The sequence below is a fragment of the Terrapene carolina genome, unplaced genomic scaffold, assembly GCF_002925995.2.
Source record: "Terrapene carolina triunguis isolate 2854851 unplaced genomic scaffold, T_m_triunguis-2.0 Scaffold374, whole genome shotgun sequence".
Classification (NCBI taxonomy): domain Eukaryota; kingdom Metazoa; phylum Chordata; order Testudines; family Emydidae; genus Terrapene; species Terrapene triunguis.
Window position 1 is genome coordinate 8,220,005 of NW_020664725.1, and position 16,405 is coordinate 8,236,409.

Genomic DNA, 16,405 nt, shown 5'->3' on the forward strand with positions numbered 1-16,405 from the left:
CCTGGTTTCAAACCTTCCTTTGAAGCTCACAGCTTCCAACTGTCAGCCACAGCACACGGTCCTTCAAACAACCAAACAAACAAACAGACTGCCAAGCACAAGCTCAGCACACAGCACACATTGGGGATGCCTGGCATACCTGGGGACGCCCTGCATCTGCAAGAGGCGTCACACACCGGGGTGCACGCCGCTCCTTGGAATGTACTGAAATACGCAGCCAGGGAGGAAGCCGTGACAAGGAAAAATAACTGTTAACATGGGAGGGTTGGCTTGAGTCTTGGATCTACGGGGACGGTTTTTATTTCACCCAAGCCTGCTCGCCCAGCACTGAGAAAAGCCTATGAAATGCACCTGCCGTGATTGCAAACCTTACGAGCAGTTACAGCCCACTCAGGAGGCGCGTGGCCCTTGGAGACTGCCTCTTTACGTGTCCCCCAGGCCACATGGAGGCCCTTGGAGGATGCTCTATGCATCAGACATTGAGCTGTGTCCCTCCTTGGGCTGTGCAGCCTGGACACATGTAGGACCTTGCCTGGATCACCCTAGCATTAGCCAGGAATTGTGTTTTGCTTTTTTCAGTGGGATGGAGATGGAAAGGTTAACAGCAGCCCTTCCCCCCCACCCCAGGAGGGAACAAGTAGGGGATTCTCGTTAGAAGAGCTCATTCAAGGGGGAGGGACGGGAAACCTCCCCCCGACCCAGGCTATTCGGCACTCCCGCTAAAGGCACCCGGTGCTGGGTATTGGAGCCGCCTCTGTTGGAGGGCTGCATCCTGCATTCGTACGGGGAAGGGCTTTCCCTTCGCCGATGGTAGAATATTACGTGGCGAGGAGCAGAGCTGAGACCGGCACAGGCATGTCATTCCACGCCCTTGACAGGTCCCCCCTTCCCAGGCTGATGCCCAGCATCACAGCCACAGGCAGCAAAGAGGGCTGAGGCTTACCGCAGAGATGAGGGCAGGAGTTAATGCCCTTTGCCCACAGCCACACTGGGTGTTAGTTTTGGCGTGTGCGCGTGGGGTGCTAATTCTTCAGTGGGGAAGACCCCACTGCTCATAAACTAGCTCTTCATTTCATCATTGTGATTTCCTCTGGCTGTGATTCCCTCCCCAACGTGGGGCCAGATCCTCCCCTGATGTAAATCGGCACCACTCCATTGAAATCTCCAGCTGGGGATCAGGCCTGCGATCTCTAACTTCTCCAAACTGGGTTATTACCTTCCTCTTCCCTTCCCAACCTTCAGTGAAAGAGAATGAATTATACACCGGGGATGTCAGCTCCCAGGTACCAAGATATGGAAGAAGGGGAGGAGGCGGTGGTGAGAAAGAGAGAGAGAGAGAGAGTGTGTCACAGACAGAGGAAACATCCTTGTGGGACTAAATTGCATTCAACATAATAAACTATCATCTTGAAACGAGTGTTCCAATTGAGTTTTGATGTAAACACTAATATTTCCTCCACTCTGCTATTCTCTTCTGGGGAGATCTCATGTATATTTCACTAGGTGTCCTACCTACTATTGCACTCATACATCAAAAGGTTCGAGGACAAGAAGCCTGATTTTGAAAACATTATTCTTTTAGAGATTTATTCTCTCGTCTTGACCACCTCCTCTGCCGAAAGAGAGCAGCTCTCCATAAATTATTTTAATGGCCTCTGTAAAACACAGCCACACAATCCTCGTCCTGCCTCCGAGCAAACTTTGCACTCCATGTAAAAGTCTCACTCCCCCACCCCTCTTGGGCTATACTATCTTAGGTATCTACATACCCCCATTGCCATAGTATTCAGCACCTCTCCTGCCAGGCAGCGAGGTGGCTATTGGTATCCCCATTTTACAGATGGGAAACTGAGGCACTGCTCACAATTTGAAGGTATGACTGCAGCAGGTGGAGACATACCTGACCTAGATCAAAGCTGGCTTGAATAACAATAGCAGGAATCCACCGCAGCACAGGCTAGCCCTACCGGCCCATTGACCCTGGGTACATCCTTGACTGCACTGCTCTTGTTACTCAGGTATGTCTACACATGCTACAATCACACCTGCCGGCTGCAGCACAGCAATACCCAAAGAGGCTAAGTGACAAGCTCAAGGACACACAGGATCTATGTGGCAGAGCAGGGAATTGAACCTGGTCTCATAAATCACCAGCAGGCAGTTTAACCTTGGGGCCATCCTCTTCCTGTGCATCTAGGCCCCAGCGTTCCCACCTTGAGTTTTTTCCTACACTCTCTCATGGCTTCACTTTCACTGGCATTACCAGTTGTGGAAGCACTAATATAGACAGGGCTCAGGTCTCATCTAATCCTGCTCAGAACTTATTTGTCCCACGGTACTATCTAGTGGTCCTACCAAGATCAGGGCCCCATTGTGCTAGGCACTGTACAGACGGAGTAGGTGTTCCTACCATGATCTAAATAGACAAGACAGACATACGCTGCGAGCTGATACTTCTTATCAACCCATTTTACAGAAGGGGAACTCAGACACAAAGGGATTGATGTGCCCAAAGTCACGCAGGGAGTCTATGGCAGATATTAAAACCTAATCCATTCATCTGTAAAGAATACTATAAGCAAAGTTATCCAGGTGTTCTTACTGGTCTCTTTCTACAACTGAAGTAGGGGGAGAGGGCACTCAAGGAAGTAAACTTATTTAAAATTAAAAGGGAAACTATTTCTTGAATGCAAGAGCTCACTTACCTGTGGGACTCTCTGCCACAGGATATCGCTGAAGCAAAGCGCTTAATGAAAATTTCAGAAGTAATGAAGAATCTTATATTAATCCTTACAGGAAAAGGATGACTCTGTGGTTTAGACACTGCCCTGGCACTCAGGAGATAACGTTCGATTCCTGGCCCTGGCAGTCATCCTGTATGGCCATGCGGAGGGTATGACTACACTCTAAGTGATGGTGTAGTTATAGCAGGGGAGGCCTACCCACGCTAACTTTAATCTAGCTAGCACATGTAACAATAGTAGTGACCGCAGGGTAGCAGAGCCTTCAGAAATCCCAGGAATATATTTGGGCAGCTAGCCAATACCGATGGGATTAAACTTGGGCTGCTAGCCTATGTCACCCCATCTTCGCTGCTGTTGTTACCCGTGCTAGCTCGATAAAGTACCACACATGCCTTCCCGGGCTGTAATCGCATCTTCCTTTACAGTACGCTTAAGTCTCCCTGGGCCAGATTTTTAAAGGCTCTCATACAGGTTGCAGCCATTTCACAGTGCATGCCCGTCCTGTCTGAGCATCTATCTGCATCTTTAGGCACCTAAATTCCTTTAAAATATTCTGGCTCTTTGTGCCTTAGTTCCCCCTTTGTCAAACAACACTCCTGGAGTCTTGTCCATTTTGATTGTTAGCTCTTGAGGGCAGGGACTGGCTCTTGTCTGTACAGCCCCTAGCACAATGGGGCCCTGATCTTGGTTGGGGTCTCTGCGCGCCTACTGTAATGTAGATGGTAAATAAATAAGGGTAAGAATAGAATCTGCACTGGTGTTCAGATAAAAATAAAAGGGATTATCTCTCCAGCCTCATGCTTCTGGGAATAAGATGGTCACCAGCTGGGGTCAGGAAGACGTTTCCCCTGGATTTAATATTGCACCATGAGGTACTGTGGAAGGGTGGGCGTTGGTCCCTGTTTGTGTGCCAGGATCTCAGACTCAACAGACCATGTGGCACACCCTGAGGCCCCACCCTTGAATCATAGAAGATCAGGGTTGGAAGGGACCTCAGGAGGTCATCTAGTCCAATCCCCTGCTCAAAGCAGGACCAATCCCCAACTAAACCATCCCAGCCAGGGCTTGCCTCCTACCCATGCAGCTAATGGGATCACAGCCAACATGTGACCGAGCTCCTCCCTGGGTTGCACCCACTGCCCAGACAAGCATGTTATGACAGCTGTTTTGAAGCTGATGGACCCTTGCTGCATTCCCAGGCTGCCACTTGCACTACTTGGGCCGGAGCTCCCCACACAGACGATCTGAGCTTCTTCATAAAGACTCAACACCATTTCCCACCCCTGCACGCTCCACTGAGCCATCCCAAAAGCTGCTCAACCTTGGAAGCCCTTGTTAGTTCGTTCCCTCTCCCGTAAGGCTGCTTGGGAGCCCGACGCAGCCATGCCAGGGCCAGACCAGAGCCTGGACTCTAAACGGTTAGCACAGCAAAAGGACCACAGAGCGAAGGGTGCAGGGGAGACAAAATAAAACACAAGGCTCTGAGCGGATCCAAACCTTTCAACAGGCTCGGAGGGACCACAGTACATCCTGGCCCCAGGCTGTTCCACAGTCTCTCCTCAAAGCGAAAAAAGGGATGTGTATTGAGATGTATGGGGGAGAGGATGGGAAAAGAAATGCACTAAGCGAACTGGGATATAGAATCATAGAAGATTAGGGCTGGAAGAGACCTCAGGAGGTCATCTAGTCCAACCCCCTGCTCAAAGCAGGACCAACACCAACTAAATCATCCCAGCCAGGGCTTTGTCAGGCCGGGCCTTAAAAACCTCTAAAGATGGACATCCCACCACCTCCCTAGGTAACCCATTCCAGTGCTTCACCACCCTCCTAGTGAAACAGTGTTTCCTAATATCCAACCTAGACCTTTACAAGAGGGGGGAACATCTGCGCTGACACTGGGGAAGTGAGACAGTTGCTGGAGGAGCAGCTAAAAGGAGACGGTGAACACGGATTTTAGGGCTGACTGAGCCATGGAGTTGTGTCAGCACCGTGTGGTCAAGTGGCAGCATTGCACACTGTCCTTTCTGACTCCCCGTTTAAAGGGAAAGCAGCGGGGGCAGGGGCCCTGCTCTATGCAGAGTAGCGCCAGGGGAGAAAGAGATTTCCTGTCTCACCAACATTGTCAAGGTATCAAGTCTTCCCACCCTGAATTGGGATGAAAAGTCAACGTCTCCAAAATGTTTGTGAACCAAAAATTGGGGGGCGAGGGAGGAGCAGTTTGGGTCACTCAAAATGTTTCATTTCAATCATTTGGAAATGCTTTGTTGCCATTTTTTTTTACTATAATTAGCTTAAATTTCTAAATAAACTCATTGCAAACTGAAAAACCAGCCTTTTTCATTTTGAAAATGTCGAAGCGACACATTTAAACAACGTTGAACTGTTTTATTTCAATTTATTCCGCCCCCGGCCCCGAGTTGAAAAATTGGTCAGCACCGACCCTTTCTCCACAAAGTGTTTCGGACGCAACTAACAGAGACATTTTCGGAGGAAAACACAGTTTGTTGGACATTCTGGACTGGCTGAAATGCAGAAAGAGACGTTCTACAGCCCCTGCTCCTACAAGAACCCCTCCTTATTTCCCCTGACACGCCCGTGTGATGGGGTAAACTCACTGCAGATGGTGTCTCCTTGTGGCTGCTCTGGCAATCAGCTATGGCCTGGTTTGGAACCCTTTTGTCGGTTACTCAAGGCCTCTCTCTCTTGGGGTGCTCCCTCTTTGGGACTAGGCCCTTTGGCCATATCACTGTAGAGTCCTCTCCTTCCAGGGTTGCAAAGTCCCTCCAGACCAGCTGGCATTTCCAACACTCGTGTGCCACTTCCCAGTGGCTGGTAGGGGAACCCAGGCCTGCCCTCTGCCCTGGGTTCCAGCCCAGGGACCCTAGAACAAGCAGCCAAGGTCTGCACAGTCCAACTCCTTGCTGTTTCTTCCTACCTAGCCCTCGCAGGCTGCCTTTCCCCACAACGCCTCTGGGGTTGACCCCTCTTTCACGGCAAGAACTCTGGGGCGTAGTCTCCTCTCAGAGAGTCACTGCAGATTCTCTCCCTACAGCAAACTTCCTAGCTTTAGAATCCAGCCTACTCCTGCCAGCTGGGCGTCTGTTCAATGAGGCCCAGCTCCCTCTCCAGGTGCATCCAAGTACCTTAAATGGCTCCTCAGGATTATATTAACCCCTTCAGGGCTTGCCTGGGGGGTACACACTCCATCGCAGCACATCCTCTAAATGAACATGAAGGCTCACAAGGTCTGCTGTCCGCGTGGGGCAGAGCACTGTTCAGACTTGGGTGCACACGATGATACTTTGCATTGCTATAGAGCAGTGGTCTTTTTTCACGGACCACTTGAAAATTGCTGAGGGTCTCGGCGGACCACTTAATGATCTTTTCAAATGTTGTTTGTACCGTTAGCTAACTATTGTAAAGTGCTTTGGATAAAAACGTTATATAAAAATAATAATAATTAATGTTTTTTAGTTCTACAAATAAAAGCACACAACTCATATTTTAATATCAGTAGTCTTACCTTTCTAATGAGATGGATGTGCCCTCTCTCCCCTGCTGTGGCAGCCCCAAGCTGGGACTGGGGAGGAGGGGGGGGTCTCTCCTTCTCTCCCCCACCGCAGCAGCCCCTGAGCTGGGGCTGGGAAGGAGCGGGGGTCTCTCCCCCTCCACAGCAGCCGCAGAGCTGGGAAGGAGAGCCGTCTCTCCCTGGCAGCCGCAGCCCTGGAGCTGGGTAAAGTCACCTCTTTCTCTGGCCGCTGCAGCCCTGCACATCCCAAATTCCCCCCACCTCCCCAACCTATCTCCTGTTTCCCCCACCTCACCCCACTGCCCCTCCCACCTACCCCCTATTCTCCCCAAGGCCACCACCTCACCTCCACTAATGAGATGGGTGGCCCATCATTCTCTCATGTGTGGCTGCCCAGGCACCTTAGAGGGAACTATCCACGGACCACCACAGTTCGAGAACCTCTGTTATAGAGCTTCCCATCCAAGCATCTCAAAGCCCCAGCTGAACAGGAAACAATTAAGTGGCATAATAACCCATGAGTTACACATTATTATTCCTCTTGTTACCGATGGAGAAACTGAGGCACAGAGAGGTGGAGTGATAGTCACTGAGTGACCTCAGGCACAACTGATGGGGTTGGGAACAGAACCTAGCCCTCTTGATTCCACAGTGTATGCCTAAACTAAATGATCATCACTCACTGTACCCAGAAGCCATGCATGCAGTATTCTGGCTCTGCATCTCTCTTATTAGTGACCCATAGATTTCTTTTAGGCCAGAAGGGAGAATTCTGATAATTTAGTCTGACCTCTAATAAAACAACCTCAAAAAGTTCACTGTTTTGGTTCAGAATAAGCACCCAGCTTTTCAGATCCCCCCCACATCTCCTGTAGTCAGGCCGTCTTAGGGCTGCAAAATTAAGTCGAAGGACAGGGTCCCTTGAGAGATTTTTGGTATTGACTGCTCCTAGTCAGGCCAGAAATACCAGAGGAAAAGTCTTTCTCGAGATACTTAATGGTTGCAGGCCAGGCTGGATTCGGATGGTGCAGAGACCAGAGTGAAAATGGAAGCAAGGTTAAACCAATGTTCCAGAGCCTTCAAATCTCTCTGAGTGTTGGTTCTAGAAAGTCACAGAGACCAGGAAATGTCTGTGATAAGACGGGTATTACATTCTTCCCCCTTTCTGTCCTGTCCTGTTCCTTGCATTCTTTCCTCCTCCACGTTATCATGGTGAATCACCTGCACCTTGGATGTATTCATTCAAATACGAGACAGTGGTGTTGCGTACTTGTCTGTTACATTTGGAGTGGTGGGGAAAGGCAGAAGGTGTGCCCTAGGGGTTTCTAACCTGTTCATCTCCTCCATACTCAGATCCAGAAAAAAAGTCCAGTTGGGTGACCCTTAAGGATGTATCAACTTGGGTTGGGCAAAACAACAACCCCATATGCTCCTATCAGGAATAATGCCCATTCTTGAGAACCAAACTTGAAACAAAGTATTTATGGAGGTTCTAAAGTGTCCTGATACATTTTCTTCATGTCCAATTTCCAGACAAGAATGGGAAGCAGCAAAATGCTATGAAAAAGGTTCACCTCACAGTATCTCCACTGCGACCAGAAACAGGAAATCTTCGCCAAGATGCCTCATCTTGTGAGATCCCCAAGGGATTCTGATAGACCTGAACCCAAACCCTGGATCTGAACCCATCTGGTCTTTGGGAACGCTTGGAGAGCATCAAATCGTAATGATTCAGGCCTCTCTCTCTCTTTAAAGGGGTAAACCAAAACCAGGCATGCACCCCAGAAGGATGTGGAAGTTGGACCGACTGGGTCACAGGCCAGGATGGAATTCTCCAATCACAGGCCACAATGGACATGCATCCTGCATAGTACACATAAACACCCTCCCACTCCTCTTGTCTCCTGGGGAGACGTCCTGAAATGGTCGTTGGTTCTATTGACCAGGCAAAAATACACAAACCATTTACTGGCCAGACCAGGAAGCTACCAGCATCTCAACCATCCTATTGCGCCAGGTGCTGTATAAACCCAGAACTATCAAAATAAATGGTCCTTGCCCCTAAGAGCTTGGGCCAGTCTCCTGTGCAGAGAAGCACCTGAGTTGTCAGGACATTCCTCTGAATCAGTTTCAAACCATGAGCCCTTGAGAGGTTCAGCCACCTCCATCTCTCCAGTGCCATCTGGACCTTGCCTCCACTACCGTCCACTGCCAACCCCAAACTCATTGGCAAGGGTCTGTTTGTGAGGAGCTCCCCCTTTGAAACATTGGTTTGGAGCCTCAAAGCGCGCCGGGGGGTGGGGGGGCACGGAAAGCGAGAAAGATCAACTCTGCAAAGCCAAACTCAGCTGGATGCGATTTGAAAGCTGTCTGGCTGCATTTCTCTGCGAGGGTCTGGTCCAATTTGTAAATTATTTATCTCGCTCTTGAGAACGTGGAATCATTTAGGAATCGGTGTACAGGCTCGGGAACGAATCAAGAGACCGCAGTAGTGGAGGAGACAGCTTGGTTTCCTTTGACAGAGATTGCTAACTACATCAGTCGTGCCGGGCGAGCAGCCGACAGGCAGGGCACTTGGGCCCGTGCAATCTCAAACACGCCCTCACCACTGGCCGGGTTGGTTTTTTTTAAATCAATTTATGAAAATCTATGCACTGTTATTTAAGGCGGAATGAGGAATGACATTTGGCAGAGGACTGGTAATGCCGGGGATGAAGAGAACAGGGGAATAGACACAAATACCCCCTCGCCTCTAACGTTTGAGGAGACATGTCAGAAGCACTGGAGAAATTTCCCAGAGAAAGGTCTTATCTCAATGTTCGGCCCCTGGCACCTTGAACCTCCTCCAAGGACAGGGTCCTCAAGGTCTGCTCAGAATCTGGGAGCTTCCTGGGACTAACCTGCTTTCCTTAACGACCAGGGGCCTGATTCTCATTTGCATTAAAGGCTCTCTGCACCACCCTGGTAAGGAAAAGGGGCCTTAAAGGGAGTGGGATATAATTTATGCCCTCCGTAAGGTCCCATCACATTGCCAGAGTGGTGCATATGGGCCTTGGTATAAATGAGACCCAGAGAACTAAGCTTGGTCTCATTACAGCATCTTGAATGGTGAAAAACAACCTTTTTTTCCTAAATAAAATACATTTCCCCCAAGTTTTCCATTAAAAAAAAAATTAACCCCCCAAACTCCAGAAATAAAAGTTGTGAATTAATGGTCCATTAATGGCTATTAGCCAGGATGGGTAAGGAATGGTGTCCCTAGCCTCTGTTTGTCAGAGGGTGGAGATGGATGGCAGGAGAGAGATCACTTGATCATTACCTGTTAGGTTCACTCCCTGTGGGGCACCTGGCATGGGCCACTGTCGGTAGACAGGATACTGGGCTGGATGGACCTTTGGTCTGACCCAGTATGGCCGTTCTTATGTTCTAATTTTTCGTTATTTTTAAATCTCTTTTTCATCATCCTCTCCCTTCCCCCAATCATCCAGTTAGATACAAGGAAAAACTTCCTAACTCGAAGGGTGGTTAAGCTCTGGAACAGGCTTCCAAGGGGGAATCTGCATCACTGGAGGGTTTTAAGAACAGGTTGGACAAACGCCTGTCATGGATGGTCTAGGTATATTTGGTCCTGTCTCAGAGCAGGGGGATGGACTACATGACCTTGAGGTCTCTTCCAGCCCTGCATTTCTGTGCCCCTCCCCTCGAATGAAAGCAAAGCTCCTTCTCTCAAGAGTACAGTAGGATTTCTCATTTCATCTCAAGCTAGACACTTTAGTGTCCACCCGTTTCCCGCACTTGCTGGCTGTTCAGGGAGCTATATGAAATGAAGAGGGGAGGCTCCCTTTAGTTCCCAGGTGAGATTGGGCCCAAACCAGAATTGCGAGAGTTTGGATTCAAATCTCTGCAAAGAAATCTGTTCTCGCCTCTTTGGTCTGGGCCCCATGGAAAAGCAGATGGAGGCTTCTGCTGCCTGGATCGGAAGCCACCTCAAGACAGCTGAAATTTCAAGTACAGCTGATCTTGCAAGATTTTCCAGGGATGACAGAAATTTGGGCCCAAATCTGTCTGGGACATCTCTACTGCGATGCCATCAAGCCTTAACCCCGATTCATCAGCTTCAGGTCTGAGTCCTAGTTCAGCCTGGCAATGAAGTCAGCTTCTCCCCACCCCCCTGCACTGTAGAAGGAGTCACATCAAAAACCCAGCAGTCCCAGTAACCGGCTCTTTGTGGGGCAGCTTCGGCAGAGAGGCCTAAGACAGACTGTGCCACAGAAACGGTCTCAGTCTTTCCACTACAGAGGTGCCCGCTGAACCCACAGTGTAAAGCCCATTAATGGTAGAGGTCATTATGGGAGGAAGCCCGCAGAGCACCTGCCTGATCTGTGGATAACAGGACTTCTCTCTTTAAGGCCAGCAATCTGGCAGCACTAAATTCCCCAGAATTTCTTATGCTCCAAAGCAATTCTCCAGCAGCACAGATTACTCTCTTCCACCGCTCTGGATCCCAGCAGCTGCGGCTGGCTGTTGCATGTGGGACAGGCAGGGGGTTATCATTTCCCTTGCTTGGGAGTGAGCCTTGCAGATGCAGGGGGTGACAGAGCCTATTAACTCTTTGAAGCGTCAGGGATAATTACCATCATCACGGCACTCTCATTTCCAAAGCTAATTTGAAAGCTGGCTCGGAGGAAGGGTACTTGCGTGTGGTTGGGAAGTGGTTTGAATAACCAAGGCACAGTCACAGATGCAGCAGCGACGGGTCCTTGCCAACCAAATACTCACCATCACCTGCTCAACTATCACCAGTCCCCAACAGACCAAGTGCCACTGGCCCCGGGGAGGAATGCAAAGGGGAGCTGTTTAGCTGGTGTCCTCGCTCTGTATCAACAATAAATACATCTGCAATAAATATGCAAGGCTGTACCTGGGCTGGGGGGTGGGGGTGGAGAAGGAGGGAAATAGACTCTGTTATAGCGCAGAGTAATTTAGGATATTACCGCCGGTATCTGAATTACAAATCTACCTCTCATTACTGGTGTGTTAACGGGGAAAGGCAGCTTCTCAACCACATGAAAGGCAGAGTTTATTAGCATGCATTTGCATAATAATTAGCTCTGCAGCAAGCAAAGACTGGTGTGCCTTTCAAAAAGCCAACTTTCAATGTCAATTTCCAGTGCTTCTCTGGCTTCCACTCCCAGGCCCCCCGCCCGACATCCATTCACCACAGGCATTTCACCAGCCGCTGCTCTGGCCTGGCTCACTCCTCTGCCTGTGATTTGCCCAGGGATGCTGCCGGAGTGGCCAACCCAGAGAGGGGCTGGCTGTTCACAGGTTTGGTTCTCACCAGCTGGGAGCCAGCCATCAGAAGAGAATTCCTAGGTAACTAGGTACGTGCCTCGTTGTGAGCAAACCATTGTGCTGTATGCTCCCACAGCTGCAGCTCTATCTCAGCTACTCCATTGACCCCCGTCACTGTGGTGTCTGAGCGCCTCACAATCGTAACAGTTATCCCCACAACACCTGTGTGAGGAGGGAAGTGCTATTGTCCCCATTGTACAGATGGAGAAGTCAAGCACTGAGAGACTAAGTGACTTGCATAAGGTCACACAGGGAGTCTGTGGAGAAGGAGGGGGGACCTGAACCCTTGTCTCCGGAGGGCCAGGCCAGCACCCTAACCGTTCGACTCTCCTTCCTCCCTCAGCCTGGGGAGCTCCCTTTGGGTGCCCCTTGCTCTGGGGGGCACCGTAAGCAGCGCATATCTCTACCTCTCCCAGGAGGTGAGGTATTGTATGCCCCTTTAGCTGCACCTCACTTTGGGGGCCACAGAGCCTTGCCATAACATCCTTCCATAGCCCCACCAATTCCCCTTCCATCAGCAATATCAAGGTCAATGTCCTTCATTTCCATCCGCAACGCTCTGCTCCCCTCACATGCCCTCGGCTCTGACCGGCTCCGAGTCTTGAACAAGTTGTTTCACCTCCCCGTGCCTTAGTTTCCCATGTAGATAAGGCTCCTTCATGGGCATATGGGGCGTGTTAGCCATTTAATGGGTCTGAAGAGACAGGAAGACATAAGCTCTAGGCAACACTGGTGGAATCTATTCCAGACAGTTCCTTCCTCAACTTCTTCCCCTGCAGCTCAGTTGCCTTCTAAACCATAATCCCGCCATGCCTCCCTGCCAACCTATTAAATCTTCAGAAAACATGACACACAACAGATGCATTGTTACATGCTAAACGTCCACCATGCAGAATTAAGTGCGTGATTGGCGGGTGGGGGGCGCGGAAGGGGAAGGGTTATATATCCTGCTTCAAGTTTCCAGCACTGGCCACCAACAACATGAAACCAGAGGAGCCATCAGTTTGCCCCAATCTGGCATTTCCCACAACAGTCAGCCTCTCTTCCCTGATGGGGCCCCATCATCCCGAGCAGCATGGCTGAGTGGGACGGGGGTCCTCTGAGTGTCTCTCAAGCTTGGTTCCCCTTCCCCACATCCCCCAGTGGCCAGGCCAGGCACAAATCTCTGTTGGAGAGGCAGCAGTCTTCACTAATGACGCCTACAGTGCCTGCGCCGTTCTGAGACCGCCCGTTAAATAACCACCGGAGTGTGTTTTCCTATCACATTGAGAGCTGTTAGAAATGAACTTGGGCCCGTTAGTGCGAAGTGTTAATTGTTACACGTGTAAGTGCCCTGGCTCCCTGGTTGCTTGCGGGCCTTGTACGCCGCGCACATTAGCCAGCGAGTAAGCCGTGAAACAGAGAGGTCAGCCCGAAGCAAAACACCCTGCTCAGCTGCACACAATCCAATCTCGATGCCCTTGTCCCAGCTGCTCGGTGGGATGCAGCTGCAGATTTCAGTCACAGCATACAGGGCTCTGGGAGCTGTGCTGTGCCAGTCAAAGCAATGCACAGAGAAGCCTGGCCAACCCAGTTGGCTTTCTGTGCAATGGTGATCCCAGTATAGATAAACCAAGCACAAGGCCTCTTGAGAATGTTCCTTGGCTCTTATAATTTATAGACTGTAAAGCGCTCTATGGGGAAGAGCATTATCTCAATTTTCCAGATGGGGAAACTGAGGCACGGAGAGAGGCAATGACTGACCTAATGTCACCCAGCCGGCCAGCAACAGAGGTGGAAGTAGATCCAGTGCCCTTGCCCCAGAGGTACACTGTCTATATCACCCATCTTCTCGCTCTGCTGACATGGTGCCCAATCACCCGTCTCGGAAGGGTGCATGGGAATCCAGACCCAGTCCTGCCAGGACTGAGCCCAGTGGGAATGGAGGGTATTAGAGCTGCGGGAGAAGGCCCTGAGGTGACAGGCAGAGCGCAGTTCCGCAGAAGGAAAGGGCGAACCTGTCCCAATGGCACACAGAGTAAATCAAACTGCCCCAGACTGCAAGCAAACCATCTGAAAAAGTGAGGTTTTTTACCCACGAAAGCTTATGCCCAAATAAATCTGTTAGTCTTTAAGGTGCCACCAGACTCCTTGTTGTTTTTGTGGATGCAGACTAGCACGGCTACCCCCTGAAACCAGAACTGAGATTTTCGCACCGTTCATTCCAGTTGACATTGTCATCTTCGGCTCTGCTGTCTCCATCACACGCACAAGCCTCAAACAAAATCATCCAACCCAACTGGTCTGATAGTGTTTTCAGCTTAAACTGAGATGAGCTTGAACCAGATCCCAGGGCCCAATCCTATCAACTGGGCTTTGGATGGGACTCCTGCTCTATACAGCCACTCCCTGGCCTTAGCAGAAGCCCCACATCTGTAGCACCCTGCTCATGGTGGAGAAGAGATAGGATTTGGCCTTAATGTTTGAAACCTCATATCACCACTCTTCTGGCAGAGGAGGGCCAGAAACTATTTCTTCGGAAGTTATTCCGCTAGCATCCCGGTAACATGCTGGCTAAATATCATAGATTATTAGGGTTGGAAGGGACCTCAGGAGATCATCTAGTCCAACCCCCTGCTCAAAGCAGGACCAATCCCCAACTAAATCCCCAAATGGCCCCCTTAAGGATTGAACTCACAACCCTGGGTTTAGCAGGCCAATGCTCAAACCACTGAGCTATCACTCCCCCCCCCCTAAAAATATATGGAGATATACCTATCTCATAGAACTGGAAGGGACCCTGAAAGGTCATCACGCCCAGCCCCCTGCCTCTACTAGCAGGACCAAGTACTGATTTTGCCCCAGATCCTTAAGTGGCCCCCTCAAGGGCTGAACTCACAACGCTGGGTTTAGCAGACCAATGCTCCAACCACTGAGCTATTCCTCTCCCCACTATGTTGCAACTCCCTCAAGTGGCTGGTCCACAGAGGATTAAAAACCTTTTACAGCTACCAGCTAATGTAATAACTCCTCTAGTTCATGAAATAAAAGGCTGCTTCTTAGGAGCTGCAAGTCTTGAAAGTCCATCTTGAGAGTCATTCTACTGCTGGAGCATGGCAGATTGGCCTTCCAATTATGCTAGTATTAGTTATTAGTTCAATGCTATATAAAAAATGCTGGTGTGAAAGGGCCCAGGGGAAGAAACAAAGTTCTGTGCTCCTAGAGATGCAGAATCTAATCTGATTCGATTCTCTCCTAGAATGAGGGCCTCTTTGGATCACTGGGTCTCACTGAAGATGCTACTGAAAATATTATCAAAATCCAAACCTGAGATGAAGGAGAAACAGGAGAAGGAAGCAGAGTAGGTCTTCAAAGACGAACTATTGATAATTAACCCGATAAAGGGCTGGGGTTCAGGAGTCGGCTTTTCTCTTAAACCAGATTCTGATGAGGTTCAACAAGGACAAGTGCAGAGTCCTGCACTTGGGGGTGGAAGAATCCCATGCACCTGTACAGGCTGGGGACTGACTGACTAAGGGTACGTCTATACTTACCTCCGGGTTCGGTGGTAAGCAATCGATCTTCTGGGATCGATTTATCGCGTCTTGTCTAGACGCGATAAATCGATCCCGGAAGTGCTCACGCCAGTACTCCTGTTCCGCGAGAGGAGTAAGCGGAGTCGACGGGGGAGCCTGCCTGCTGCGTGTGGACCCGCGGTAAGTACCTTGTAGTTCGAACTAAGGTACTTTGACTTCAGCTACGTTATTCATGTAGCTGAAGTTGCATATCTTAGTTCGAACTGGGGGGTTAGTGTGGACCAGCCCTAAGCAGCAGTTCTGCAGAAAAGGACCTGGGGATAACAGTGGATGAGAAGCTGGATATGAGTCAGCAGTGTGCCCTTGTTGCCAAGAAGGCCAATGGCATATTGGGCTGTATTAGTAGGAGCATTGCCAGCAGATCGAGGGAAGTGATTATTCCCCTCTATTCGGCACTGGTGAGGCCACACCTGGAGTACTGCATCCAGTTTTGGTCCCTCCACTACAGAAGGGATGTGGACAAATTGGAGAGAGTCCAGTAGAGGGCAAAGAAAATTATTAGGGGGCTGGGGCACATGACTTACGAGGAGAGGCTGAAGGAACTGAGGTTACTTAATCTGTAGAAGAGAAGAGTGAGGGGGGATTTGATAGCAGCCTTCAACTACCTGAAGGGGGGTTCAAAAGAGGATGGAGCTCGGCTGTTCTCACTGGTGGCAGATGACAGAACAAGGAGTAATGGTCTCAAGTTGCAGTGGGGGAGGTCTTGGTTGGATATTAGGAAACACTATTTCACTAGGAGGGTGGTGAAGCACTGGAATGGGTTACCTAGGGAGGTGATGGAATCTCCATCCTTAGAGGTTTTTAAGGCCTGGCTTGACAAAGCCCTGGCTGGGATGATTTAGTTGGTGTTGGTCCTGCTTTGAGCAGGGGGTTGGACTAGATGACCTCCTGGGGTCTCTTCCAACCCTAATCTTCTATGATTCTATGATTCCCAAGGTTCACCTACATATATATACACATAAAGGTACTAACTGTGCCAGCCTTAGACAGACACAAGAGGGTGCTGCATGCCCACCAATTTATACACGTCTAACAGCTCTGGCCCTAATTCCAAACCTGCAGCTAACCATCAAACACCAACACTCTGGGATAGGTTGATTTTAGCTTTGTTGCTGGTAATGTTCTCTTACACTTTACAAAACTAACAGAGCAAAGTATGGGGTGGGTGTAGAAAATGCAGGTGACATCTATTGATTTATATA